Source organism: Brienomyrus brachyistius, chromosome 5 (assembly GCF_023856365.1).
Source record: "Brienomyrus brachyistius isolate T26 chromosome 5, BBRACH_0.4, whole genome shotgun sequence".
In the NCBI taxonomy this organism is placed as follows: Eukaryota; Metazoa; Chordata; class Actinopteri; order Osteoglossiformes; family Mormyridae; genus Brienomyrus; species Brienomyrus brachyistius.
Genome location: NC_064537.1, coordinates 36,704,529 through 36,719,590, shown reverse-complemented (window position 1 = coordinate 36,719,590; position 15,062 = coordinate 36,704,529). Strand labels below are relative to the sequence as shown.

The 15,062-nt window shown below is 40.5% G+C and overlaps 1 long non-coding RNA gene across 1 annotated transcript; it reads left to right on the top strand.

The window, feature by feature from the left end:
- Window positions 1–227: 227 nt before the first annotated feature.
- On the top strand, window positions 228–3,016 carry LOC125741928 (uncharacterized). The gene is made up of 5 exons (XR_007397939.1): window positions 228–455; window positions 1,334–1,446; window positions 1,932–1,988; window positions 2,501–2,598; window positions 2,726–3,016. It is a non-coding gene; the product is annotated as an uncharacterized LOC125741928 (long non-coding RNA).
- Window positions 3,017–15,062: the final 12,046 nt, after the last annotated feature.

The following is a 15,062-nucleotide window of genomic DNA, read 5'->3' as shown; positions in this document are numbered from 1 at the left end:
GTGGAAAAGATGTACTAAATCCACGTGGAATTTTTGATCCCACCATCAATCTGTAGTTTCAGTTGTTAAAGTCTAATATTACAATTGCCTCATTTTGGTCTTGACGGGCCAGACCTGAGGAGACTGCTGAGACGGAGCCTCGATAAACTCTGTAAACTTTACGGGAACTGTGTTCGGAACGCTAACAAGCTACACTTTTATTTCAGTATTTTGTTGTTTTATTTTTGTGATCTAGTGACGGATTGTGTAATATTTTATTTAAGGAAAAAAATCCGGTGACTATAAATAATGTGGAACGGAAAAATTGCGTTACGACGCTATCAGTGCGTCTGACGTCACCCAAATTTGAACGTTTTTTTCTTGGGTTTACGACGGCTGCTGACCGTTAAGCCGTCTTTCGCGCGGATTTCTCCCATCATTCAGTGACTAGGATTTCAACGTTTCTCGAAGCTCATGTGAGTAATAAATAGTTTGCTTTACATATTAAACAGTGAATCAGATAAATGACCTTTTTGAGATTCATATTGTAAAACAGTATGGTTTACAGCTAACGGCATCACATGTGTGCTTCACCGAGAGCATTTTTTAATGTTACCCAGTTGATGTTCTTTAAAAATGATCATATTCTTACATGACAAATTAAAATTTTGTACCGAGTACAGATCTTGTGTCGCCAACCCATTGCTGATGAGTGCAGAGGCGGTGTTAATTCTACTTAATTATTCTTGTCCGTTGTCAGATTATTCAGTTGCGAAGCTTTTCAGATATACAGTAATGAAAACTGTACAATTAAGTTATGTAGACGGCATGTTTTGTGCACTGTAATGTTATTGATATAGCATTATAATGCAGCGGTCATGAAAGTCATGCTGTGTGTACGCCGACTGAAGTCCTGGCAGTAGTCTTTCGCTTTTAGTCTTTATGTTTTTTCCTGTCTAGTTACCAATTATCCAGGATTTCGAAGCTTTTCTCGTGTAATTAATACATACTTAATTCATTCTACACATTAAACAGTGCTGAGCGATATGGCCTAAAGTTACGTTTTTATGTTAAGTTTTCAAAGAATTCTTATTTTTGTCGTCTCATTTTTATTCTAGGGCAAAGTTCAAAGAATGTCCATCACAAATGCTTACTGCCAGAAAATCTCACAATGACAAATTTCCAGTGTCAGAATAAATCAAGTAAAGTGACCAAGTTTAGCTACTGTATGATCTAAGCACAAATGCAGTGGCACTGACACAGATATGATATGCTGATCTTCATGGAGTAAAATGTATGTTTTTGTCTTACCCATCTTTCTTTTTTTCTTTCATCTTACAACTCTTGTTCAAAGTCATGCAATGCTTCCAGACTGTCCATCTGGACAACTTCAAGTACATCTCCTCTATCTTCCATTTGAAGCCTCCTACTCTGGTTTGCCAGCATCTCACTTACCTCCAATAGAAGGTGAAGGCACCGTCTCTGAAACCCTGATGTTACAGACAGTACAGTGTGGGAGTGATATACAGCTGTTGCAAATAGATACCTAGTGGAATGTGGATTAATAGTGCATAAGGTATTTTTTTATGTCCAGCCTAAATCTGATATTACGGATGATTTGTTGTGAGATATTTATTCACTATTTAATGTATTCAGTTGAATTTATTAGTTCAGAGCCTATGATGTAAAATTGTAAGAGCTCAGTTCATTATTTACTTGACAATTTAATGGTGCATATTATAAGCAATGTTGCAAATGAAAGCATATCTAGTCAGATGATTGCCATTACGGTTAGTGGTTCATACGCAGCTCCAAGGCTTATCTGGTGACTTAAATTTATTGTAAACGTATATCTTTAAATATCTCCATGTTATGATTTTGGAATTGATACCACAACATTCACTAAAACAAAACCTGTTTCCTCAAAAGCTCTATGTTATACTTTATTTCAGTTTAAGAAGTGCATGAAAATTGGTGGGGCTACTCCAAAGGAAAAAATTGACCAGCAGGTATGTGAATTTCAGCATCACTATGCACTACTCATCAGCATTTCCCAAGTTTTAGGTAAATGCTTGGTTCATGCCATTGTCAATGCACTATTCCATCATATAAAACAATTATCAATTTTTAATTAAAGAAATATGAGCTGTGTAAGATTATTTTCCTGATAATTCTGACCATGCAATATGACTCTGTAAATGCTCACACATCAATTTTATTGTATTTATTTTGTTTGCCTTGTCTTTTGGTAGATGAACTTTTGAGTTTCTATATTTTTTTCTCTAACTCTGACAAAATTAGATTAAAATGTCTGTTTATAATATGAGGAAATCTGTATTATATTCTAACTATTTAAAGTCAAACATTAATACAATAATTCTGATTAATTCATCTGACATTATAGATCAAAGTGTGAACACCACATTTAGACAGTTTTATTTCCTTTTGTTAATCATGTGAAATTGGTGTTTAAAGACTGCTAAGTTTGTGATGTCGATTTAAAATATTTATTTTCTTCTAGATTCTTAACCAATGCGCTTATGTGTAAATTTAACATGAAGGGATCGAGATGGGAGAAAGCATCTTTTGAGAAGACAGCGCTTTGTAAATTAATAATTGGTGAGTGATTGAACAGTAACTTACGTTATTGTGTCTTTTTTATCAAAATGTTTGTAATTGATGGATTGAAGTCCACACATCTGAATTTGTTAACACTTCTGAATGTTTTTTGTCACCTGATTCACAGACAGTGTGGTAAAGAGCCATGGGGTTACAGAAGCCTTTGTTCACAGCTTCATTGCCAGCAGACTAAGAAATGCACCAAAGCGTCAAGGAAGACCAGACATGGTATAATTATTATTGTAGCGAGTGCTATGGTTTGATTTAGACAGTCATCTAACTGGTCACAAGTGTTTCATTTATTTTTTTAGTGCCAAATATTGTGGCATGTGTTAGTATTATGCACTACACCCAATTGTAATGTGCATCTCATTTAGTTTGTTTTGATGTATATCTAAATAAATCCATTATAATTGAACATTTATGTGAATTATGTCTTTTTATGTCTACTTTACGGAGGATGTCGTAGACATTGTAAACTTTGCAGAATTTATGTTGAGCACAATACCTACATTCCACGTGAACTAAACTTGCCTTTTACGCGTAATTAACCTGTGTTTTCCACATGTTGTTTCAACATGTATTCCACATGTTTTTTCCTACTGGGTAAGTAGCAACCGAATTGCAGATGCCAGTTGTAAAATTGTGATAATTTACTGATTATATTTATTTCTGTTGTAGACCACTAATCACAGCTGCCCATATACCAGATCAGAATGGCAACCTGGTTTACCAGCCATCAATCTGCTTTCCTGTATTAAAATGTTCATAAGTCCACTGTGCTCTCAGTGTTCTCTAACCGCAACCACCTGCCACCATTTCTTCACCTACTCAACCAGTGTATCCCTGAGAAGCTCCCATAGCTCTCGTACATGGTCCTTCGAGCCGGATTGAGTATTCCCGAAGAATGGATCCTAATGGCGCCAGTGCAGCTGAGCTATTAGTCCTTCTCAGCTCGCAGCGACGGAGCCATCTCCCAGCACATTTAGCTGACTATGAAGTTCAGATTCCTCCTGAATTACATCAAGCTGCAGCACCAGCATCAGAAGCAGCCTCTACACGGCAATCCAGCCATCGCTCCAACTCAGCCACGTCAAGCAGTGAATCTATCTCTGGAACCAGATCCCACCACAGTGCATTGTATGCACTTCATAGAGAGAGCTTGTCTAATACGCAAGCAGCAATGCTAGATGAGAGGATGAAGACTCTGGAGCTGGAGGAATTACAGTGTCAGATTGAAGAAGACACGATCGCTGATGTCGAATGCCAGCGACTTGATGCCCAAGCCAGAGAGGCACAATGCCTCCAAGAAGAAGCCACCAAAGCCAGGGAGGTATTGGCTAAGTAGACTGAAGCATGCCACCATCTCAAGAAAGCTCAAAATGAGATAGAGGTCGCCAAGCTCCATACTATCATCCTAAAACAAGAGGAGGCCATGGACAGAGAAACCAGAGCGCAGTATGGCAATGTCATAGGAAGTTTCTCCACATCACCACAGGCAGGCACCATTCTGCAGAGACCTGATGTTCACATTGAGCCGTTTAAACAGGACCCTGTCTGCACAAGATACCAACCTAAGCGCTAAGACCCTAAGGCTTCCTCCATTTATAGCTTCGGTACTAGATACAACTGTCCAGCCCATTTCGGTTTCCAGTGCCAGCAGCATGACCACCTTGCCCTCTTGCCATGCTCCACTTGGCATGATGCTTGCCTCAGTATACGGAATACCAAAACCCGTGATACCCGACTTTGAGAGTGGACGGAAGAGTGATTTTGCACTGCTCAAGATGACTGTTCATCAAGTTATCTAAGCCCATCAGCACCTGAGCGAACATTACAAATAACAGGTGCTCTTGGGCCACCTGAAGCTTCCAAATGCTCTCCAACTAGCTAAAGCATTCATGCATAATCCTAAACCATACACCACTGCACTGCATGCCCTGCAAGATACAGTAAGTATGGTCAACCACGCCAGTTAGGCATCTTGAATGCGCCACCTGTTAAGTTAAGGAGATGCTGAAGCCTTTGATGGTTTTGCCTTATCTGTTCACTCGTTGGTACGCATGCTCAAAACCCTTGAAGGCCAAAACGGTTACGAACTGAGATGTGGGTCACATGTTGACCGGCTCCTGTATAAGATGCCACCGCAGAACCATGATAGCTTTGTAGTGTACTGCTTCAGTCAAGGCATTTTTCAGACTGGGGTGGATCACACATATACCTAACCTGATCTGTCAGCCTGGCTGTAGATGAAGTCACAAGCCAAGCGCATCTCAGGCAGAGCTTCAGCTTTTTATGGGAGTGATATACCCAGATCACCAAAGAAGGACCAACGTGCACCTCCTCGACCTAGGGAGAGGTCTGCCTCTATCTTGTATTCAACTGGTGCACCCCCATTTCCTCAGGGACAAGCTAGCTCCAAGAAAGCCTTTCAGCCTAAACCATATTGTCCATGCTGCGATAACCGGGATCATTTCCTGAACTCATGTCCTACATTTAAGGGCCTGACAGTAGAGATGATAACAAAATGGATAGCGGATGGGCACCGTTGTTGGAAGTGTGGATGATCACATTCACCAGATGCCTGCAAGTTGAAGCGACTCTGTAAGACATGCAAGAAACTTCACTTGACCGTTCTGCACAAATAGCCCAGCAGACCCCAAAGAGTGTCCTCATTGTGAGTGTTCCTGAGCCCAAGGTATCCTTAGATAGGCCTAATTTCTCCCAGAAGGTGATGCTGAAGGTGGTCAAAATCCTGCTGCACAATGGTAATCGATCTATGGAGGCAAATGCAATTTTAGAGGATGGTTCAGGTCGTAGCATCATTCTTCCCCAGGTAGTCGAACAGCTGAATCTTGTCACTGATCCAGAGACTCTTGCCCTCAGAACTGTTTGGCAAGATGTGGCTCAGTTGAATGGAGCCTCCATTTCAATCTATGTGTCTCCTGTCCATAAACCTAGCAAGAAAAACCATATCGGTCATGCCTTTACTGCAGATAATCTAAGGCTCTCTGAGCACTCTTACACTGTGGCTACCCTCCAGCGCAAGTATGTCCATATCCGAACATTACCATTGCCCCCGATCGAGCATGCCCAGCCTCTGCTGCTCATTGGTTCGGACATGCCACAGCTACTTATGCCCATACAACCTGTATGGGTAGGACCACCCAGTGGACCAATTGCTATTTGCATGAAACTGGGTTGGACTCTCCAAGGCCCAATAGGATTCAACCAAACCTCACCCTGAGAGCAACATTGCATCTATATTCCCACAGTTAATCCAAGTTCTGAGTTATTCAAGAATGTCGAACACCTCTGTCAGATTGACACCCTTCCCTATGTATTTGAGAAGGATGCAACCCATTCAAAGCAAAACCAGCACATTCTGACACTTAAGCTGGCCCATACAATAAGGATGGATGTTGACGGAGTCCAGAGATATGCTACCCCCTTGCTGAGATGAGTGGACACTACGCCTCTTCAAACCCCTAAGGAGGCGGACTTGGTAAATCTCCGGAATACAGAGCAAAGACTTACTAAGGATCCTGAACACTCAGAAGCTTACTGCCATGAAATGCAGAAACTGGAGCAAGCTGGTTATGTGACAGAAATATCACCTAAACAAGCTGGAAATTCAGTTGAATCCTGGTACCTTCCTCATCATATGGTACAGCATAATGGGAAGGACTGGATTGTGTTCAACTGTTACTTTCAGTACCAAGGGCAGTCATTGAATGATCATCTCCTCTCGGCTGTGCTGCTTTCAACTTAGCCTCGGGTAAAGTTCATGGAACACATTTACAGTGAACAAGCGATTGAAAAATCGATGTTTCAATATCTTCTGACAGTCATGTGTTTGGGACCAGTCAAAGGTTTGTAAATTCAGTTATCATACTTTAATAGATTCTTCTTAACTTATAGATTCTGCTTAACTAAATGTTCAAGAATTTCTGATTGGTGGAAAAGCCAGCTTTTTTTGTCCTGCTGAGATGGACTTTAACTTAAAATAATGTTAAATATTTTTGTTCTGGTTGTATAAGAAAATTTTATGAACATGCAAATGTAACTGAAACACATTCAAATTTACTTAATTCATTGTCACCCATGTACATATGTAATGTACTGTACATGTAATTAAAGTAAAATATTTGTTCATACAGAAACACACATAAAGCTCAGGTAAGAGCTGCAGAAGAGATTCTGACACACAATCAGCTACTTGTGAAGAAGACAAAGAAGAAGCACCCCATATAGAAGGTTTGTACTGCATGAAATCATTTTTTTTGATTATTCTTAATTGTTAGATTCCGCTCCACTGAATTTATGTAAAATCAGTTGGTGGAAAGACCAACTTTCTTTTGCCTTGCTGAGATGAATTTGAACTTCCATAGATGTTAAATGTTGACAAGATTTGGTTGTATGTCACCATGGGTAATGGAAAAAGGAATGGATTTCTATCCACTTTTTTAGGGAGACGCACAATCTAGGTATACAGAATGATTGTTGCTTGGGTTGATCCTTTTGCAAATTTTGTCAACATGTAAGTGTCCATTATTTAAAAAAATTAGGAATCATAAGTCTTTAAGGTGCCTGTAGTACTATCAGCTACCTGTAGCGAAAGCTCAGATGATGGCAGGGTTAAGGAGCTGGAATCACAAATTAAGTCACTACAAAAGTAAAACGCCAAACTCCGTAAACTGGTAAATCGAGGCAAGTAGTTTTTGTTTTGTTTTGTTTAATTAATTTCCTTCTGTGCTGTGACGTTTTGCATCCATCCACCCATGTCATTGGTGGCATTGACCTGTCATTTGCTGTCTTTGTTTAAAATCGGTGTGGCATCAGCAGTGATGTGGGCGCTGCATCGGTCTGTCATGGTGAAAAAAGATCTGAGCCAAATGGCAAAGCTCTCGATTTACCAGTTGATCTACGTTCCTACCCTCACCTTCAACTTCATGAGCCGTGGGCAGTGACCAAAAGTACGAGATCGCGAGTACAAGCGGCCAAAATGAGTTTTCTCCACAGGGTGGCTGGGCTCTCCCTTAGAGATAGGGTGAGGAGCTCGGTCATTCGGGAGGAACTCAGAGTAGAGCCGCTGCTCCTCCGCATTGAGAGGAGCCAGATGAGGTGGCTCGGGCATCTGGTCAGGATGCCTCCTGGACGCCCCCTTGGTGAGGTGTTCTGGGCATGTCCCACTGGGTGGAGGCCCCGGGGAAGACCCAGGACACGCTGGAGGGACTATGCCTCTCGGCTGGCCTGGGAATGCCTCGGGATTCCCCCGGAGGGGCTTGATGAAGTGGCCGGGGAGAGGGAAGTCTGGGTTTCCCTGCTGAGATTGCTACCCCCGCGACCCAACCTCAGATAAGCAGAAGATAATGGATGGATAGATGGATATGTTTAAATATATTCTTGTTTTGTAAGGGAGAGGTTTGAATCCCACCCTGTAGAGTTTGTGTGTTCTCCCCATCTTGTGTAGGTTTCCTTCGGGTGTTCTGTTGTCTTTTTGTAGTCAAAAATCATGCTGTTAGGTAATTTGCTCAGTCTAGGACATAGAGGACTCGAGGTTTTATTACAAGACCAGTGAACAGCTCTCATCAAAATGCCTTAATGTTTGCCACAATGGCTTAACCCCAAAAACCAGACAAACACAAAATGGGTTGATTTCCCATTATATAATCACCCATTAATCTCATACTCGTATGTTTGGATAGGTACAATGCACAGACAATAATTGCATCTTTGGAATCAAGATAGCTTATCCAATCCAGTGCAAGTTGCAATGCTGTGCGTCAAATTATTCCAGAGTAATCCTGTGCACATACAGTACTGTACAAAAGTCTTAGGCAGGCAAAGTAAATGATGTTTAAATTATCCTCATGTTGGTGTAAAACTATGATATTAAAGTGTGTCAGCTTAGCCATTTCAGAACCTCTACTAAAATCATCCTAGTGTTTGCAGCAACCGTCCAGTGCAGCCATGTATTTTTTGACTTGGCCACTAGCACACCTCATACAGCTAGTCAATCTGTCACTGACATTTTAAACCATCCATCCATCCATTTTCCAAACCGCTTATCCTACTGGGTTGCGGGGGGTCGGAGCCTACCACGGAAGCAATGGGCATGAGGCAGGGCACACTTACACCATTCACTCACACATGCACACCTACGGGCAATTTAGCAACTGTTTTTGGACTTCGATTTAACATCTATGGACAATTTAGCAACTGTTTTAGCATGTTTTTGGACTGTGGGGACGACATGGGGAGAACATGCAAACTTCACACACGTGTGACCCAGGCGGAGACTCGAACCCCGGTCCCAGAGGTGTGAGGAAACAGTGCTAACCACTGCACCACCATGCGGCCCACCCATTTTAAACCAATATATTTAATTATTTAATTGAGCTGTTGGTGAAATTTACCAAAATCATGGAACGGCTGAGGTGCCCCTGAGGAGAAGTTTGGGAACTGAAGCGGTGTTCATCTTGCCATCCAACTAGATATCAGTAACTTTTTAGAAAACAGAAGAAATTATTACTAGTTTTTATTGTGTTACTCTTAATTTGCACATGTTCTAATGTTAAATTGTGTTTTTTGTTCTAAGCCAAAGTACACTTGCTATCCAGATAAACAGCTTCAAACATTTCTTTGGACTGCACAGACTTTTGCACAGTACAGTATATTTTAAACATTTTTCACTAAAATGCACCCCGGAAGACAAAGTGCATATTCACTTCTGTGATGATCCACCCGCCACCAACTCTCGTCACAACAGTTAGTATAAACAAAACAAATGTATGTTACTCCTAAAAGTATTTGTTTTGAGGTTTGTTTTGTGTTTTTTTATGGTTCTATGTTTGTTTCAATATTTCTTCACTTCAGTGGATCATAAACTAAGCAATGCTTTTCTATTTCAGTTTCTTCCAGATGTTATAAATTAATAAATTAAAAACATTAAATATATAAAAGCATGCATTCTATCAGACATTAACAAGTTACCAAATGCAAAATCAAAGATATTCTTTTCTGCCTTGCATGTATTCTTTACAATAGCCTACTAAGCCATATAAAGATCCCCAATGAAAACCCTGCAATCTCACATTATATTGACTCTTATTTCAACATATATAAGATTATATTTGTAGTACGTGCAAATTTTTATATGAGTTGAGTCTAAAAATTGAGTTAAGTTGAGAATTCGATAGGCACAAATAGTTTTTCCTAATAAAAAGGATGATATCAAGTTTATATCAACATTTACACATCAAATTATGACGTATCTGAGTAGCACAGAATGTCCTGAAACTAAAAACATAAAGCATGAGGCTATCTCATGTACATACAATGTCCATCCATCCAATCATTGGAATAGAAAAACACTCAGAAATAGATAGGGTTCAAAGGGTTAATATTTGTTAAACACGGTACTGTGATTGGCTCACAATACTGTGCTAAGTCATGTTAAAAATGGGAAAGAATGCTGAATAAATAAGTTAAATATAAATATAATGTAAACAATATATGTCATGCCCAGCTCGTCCGCTCCTCGTGTGTGCCACGCCCCCTGCTTACCCACGTGTGCTTCCCTGATCGTACCCAGCTGTGTCCGTTTACTTTCAATCAGTCCTGTCTATTTGAGTCCTTGTCTTATCCGAGTTCGATGTCTGGCATTGATGTTAGTCGATGTTCGTCCTTCGTCTCCAAATAAACCCCTCGTTTGCCCTGATTTCGGCTTGTCTGCCTGTTCCTGCCTGCCGACCCTCACGATCACCGCTCTGTTCAGCACTGATCGTGACAATATACACTTTTATGTGGGTACTTTTTTGGAAATGTAACCACCGATGACCATGGAAAAAGGGCTTGATGAAAAAGAATAGAGTCCACACACTGGATGATGCTCTCAGTCTTGTCTCAGTTTCGCTCTGCCTTGGTCTTAGTCTTGTCTCAATACACTCTGGTTTTAGTATTTTATTTGGTCTCAGTTTAGGTGGTCTTGACTATATCACTACTCCACATATGCATTATCATTACTTTTTTGGCCTTATCACTGTCTTCTGAGTTTTTAACTTTTTTCAAGACTGATTGCATTGTGTTTCAGAAGCAGGCTATTTGCATAAGTGATAGAGAAAATGTTTGCAAGTCCACAAAGTACCAAAAAAAGTACCTCAGCTGGTTTGGTACTTCAAGTACTGGAATTTTTGGTGTTAGTACTCATCTGGAAGTCAATGAAAAACGGAAAGTACCTGCCATGGTGGAATAGCGCCCTAATTGAATAGTGGCCTAATAATCACTTTCTGAGAGCTTGCAAGCTCTTATGTTCTGGGGCAATTTCATTACCTATGAAATATAACCCCAAGCCCTGAGAATGCTCCATTTTAATTGTAGCTATACATTGCGAAAAACAGTCTATTAACTACATAAGAAATTAAGGAGTTCCAATGAGCTTTACATGTGTTCTTTCCAATGATTAATTTTAAGCGGCTGCCCATATACATGGTCCATTAGGCCATTCTGTGATCTGGAAGTATCAACTCTGTTGTTTTTCCATTATTTTCCAAATGTTCATTTGAAAACCAAATCCTTACAGGGCCTATCAGAGAAACGTACTTGCTGGCAATGCGACACAATGCTTCTTCACAACCCAAAACTTTAGCTTCTTCGTGAAGGTGAAGTGAGTTTAATCCGAAACGCTAAAGGCAGATTGAGAAAACAAGGAAGATTTCCATGGTACCATATCCCAGCCTCAACCATCACTCTCCTTTCTGTGGCAGCTTAGCAAGTCATTAATACCTAAATGATATAATGGGACATAAAAAGACAAGTAGAGGCACATGAGGCAAAAAGCAGCCACAACACAACGATCTGGAGTAGCACTGTGTAATAGGAACAGGAAATGGAATTGTTTAATAATCGTGGAATACATATTTTATGGTGCACAGTACAGCTTGCTCAGCACACAGCAACAAGCACAGCACACAATGGACAATGCAAACATGGCTGAACCACCGCAGACTGAACTGTGGTGTCAATCTTCTGTAGGTTACATTGTTAGAACCTCAGACTTTCACAGAGTTTATGTGTATAATATCTCAATGCAAACATTTGCAATTACTGTAGTATGAAAAGCAACGCTACGTAGACTTCAGAACTATGACGCACAATCACTTTATACTTATATATAGAAAACAGAAGAGGTTCGCCCACTTATAGTGTTTTTTATGCTGTTGCTAGGTTACCCAGAATAATGATAATAACTACAGGGAGACTATTAGCAGAGAAAGCTATTATGTGCTTGGAAGTTAACATTATTGTGAACTGTGCATTGCTGATTTCATATGTAATATAACCTTATTCCACAGTAATGATAATCATTGTATTTTACAACTTTTAGTTGTGTGTGGTGTAGAGCGTGAGATTTACAAGGCGTCAGCACTCGTTTGCTGGAGAATGAAGAGAAGCGGGCAGTGCAGGCATGGCCTGACTGAGTCCTGAAGGAGGCTCGGTGTTGCATCTTACCAAATGTGTTTGTTTATATTGTCAAACTCACTCAATTTTTATTTTTGTGTAATACACACATACAGAGGTTGGACAAAATAATTGAAACATCACATGAAAAAGGATTATGAAGTAACTAAATCACTGTTAAAAGCATATGTATTACAAAGGTAATTCATACTAGGTTGAATAACAGTTAGCAATTTGATAGTTGCATACCCTATGCCCTACAGCCTGACGCCCCATTTCCGGGGAGGTCTGGCTATGGTGTAGAGTACAAAATCATGACAGCAAATGACAAACACAAGTTAACTGATAGGGTTAGTGAAACACTTAACAGGACAGTCATCCTTCGATCTTCTAAATGCTTATGCTGGTCAGGGTTGCAACATAGGGCACAAGACTGGGATACAACCGACTACAAAATGTCACTCCATCACAGGGTACATACACATAATCACATTCTAAGACCAATTTACATAATATTTAACAGCATTTATTTTTCTGTAAATACTTACAATACAACAACACATTACAATGAACAAAAATATTATGTACCAAAATAGTGTTCAAGAAAATAAAAATTGGTTCTGAATCTCTGACTCCTCAAAATCGCATTTTCCTTGATAACAGCTTCATAAACACGAGGCATTTGGTTAACAAGCTCCATCAGAAAATGACTGGAACACTCAGCTCCTCTTCAGTGATTCCCAAAGATGTACGGGGTCTGTGGGTTGCTTTTCCTTCCCTCTTCTGTCCAGTTTGTCAATTACAAGTTCTATGGGGTTGAAGTGTGGACTCTGGGCAGACTAAGTCATTAGTTTGAATTGTCCTTCATTTTCCTGCTTTGCCAGATAGTTGTGTGTGTTTATGAGTGTTTGAGTTCATTACCATGACAAAGGACTTCCGAATTGGCCGTAGTTCTGATGGGACAGCATGCCTTTATAGTATGAGCCATTCTGGTCGAGACTGTCATCAATTTCATAAAGATCACCACCTCTGTCATCAACAAAATAACCCCAGACCTGGCACCACATATGTACAACTGAAAATCAAATTCATAAGATTTACTTTCACTAGAAATTAAGCCATAAATAATTATCATTTCGAGCAGATGTACTCAAACCTTTGGTGCTGTTTCTATTTAATTTTCATGATTTTGTCTCATCTGCCAATTACTTCTCCTGGAGCAATTCATGGTGGCAGCAGGCAGCTCAGACCAAGACCACTTTTTTCATGACCATAGACTCTAGATCATTCAGGGGGATCCCTAGACATTGCAAAGCCAGCTGGGAGATACAATGCCTGTAGCATGAAATCAGTCTTCCTTGGAGACATCGTTCAGCAGAATGTGCCCAGAACAATTCCTTCTGCAACCAACCAGGTAATATGTTTAGAAGATGTCCAAACGATCCCAGTTAACTCCCATCAATCTGAAGGAGCAACAGTATTATTTCAAGGTCCCTCTGGATCTCCAGACTCTTCATCCAATCATAGAGAGTGAGAGAGCCTGACAATCATGGAAAGCCTCATTTCAACCACTTATGCTCACAACTTTCTTCTGTCAGCCATCACCTAAAGCTCATGAGGATAGGGGATCTGTCTCTCTCTTTACTCAAGTATTCAAAACACATGGCTACAAACCATCCATCTATCTAGTCATCTCTGAAGCTATGAGCACAAAACAGGGAATAAACTGGTCTCAAGTCAGTTAACACATTTGCAAAGTCAATCACTGACCATTAGCCTAGAGTCTTCTAGTGTCATTTATAGTCATGAGCTTCCCTGTGATTGAATATCATGTGTTATGTCTCTGTGTTATGGGCGATCTCTGGCTTGCACTTTAGTCCAATAAAACTTCACCTCCCAAGTTTAGATCCAGGAGAACACTCTTCTCAAATAACACTTGTCTAAGTATCTCCATTGTTCCCTATAATGAACACTGAAGTTTTCTGTTAGGACCAAGTCCAACTCAGTCGATTCTAATCCAGTGTCTCACATTACCTCAGACTCCTTCCCTGCAAAAGAGCTGATGTTCCACATTCCCAAAACCAGTGTTCATTGCCAATGTCTAATCTGTCTGGGTTCTTCCCACTCATGATGCCCAAATGGCACTGCACCTGACCCAAACCTTTCATCCAGTCGTATTATGCAAGTAGCACAACCCCTAGGCACTGGCCAGCAAACACCAATACTATATTGTGGCCAGTGTATACTGGGTCTTCTTAATACTTTCCATTAAGGATCATTGCACTGTAGTTTATCAGGCCTCTCCCCACAGATGTTTTCATCAAGGGAAGCTCCACCAGGAGCTCAAGCTTCAGACATCAGAGCTATCTTGACTGTTAAGGCCTACACACCCTTCCACCACACTGAGGTTTAGCACATTCTTTAATGAAACACTACAGTGTATTCTGCCCATATCTCTTCAGTGCTCTCTCTCTCAAGCCAGATCGGCCTGTTTCAGATTCCAGCTCCTATTGGGCCCTACTGTTTGAATGTACTGTCTGAATGGGTTTCTCTATATTATACATTAAACACAACTGCCCAAACTGTAATTGTTGTAAGGATAAATAGTCAGAGCCCAGACCCTGAAAGAGGACTCTTGTGTGCTGTTCCTCTTGTCTGTGTGTTTGCGGCTCCTGGGTGTTTTATACATCACGAAGCTACGGGCTTGGCTGAAGACGTCAGGCGATGGGCCACAAAACCGAATCTCTAATTTGCTCTCCACAGGCTGCTGTCTCCAACCATCTTGAGGTCACTGTCCACATCGAGGACATTAACTTCAACCAAATTGGAAATACAGTATGGGACATTAGCAACATGCACAGCAGGAATTTGGAGGAAACTCAATTACAAGGAAGTAATGGGGACAGACATTTATTTGTAAGCTTCAGTTGTTTGTTTAATTATAGACCTATTAACAATGTGTGCTCTCATTTACATATGTAAATTAGCATGGGACAGTGAGG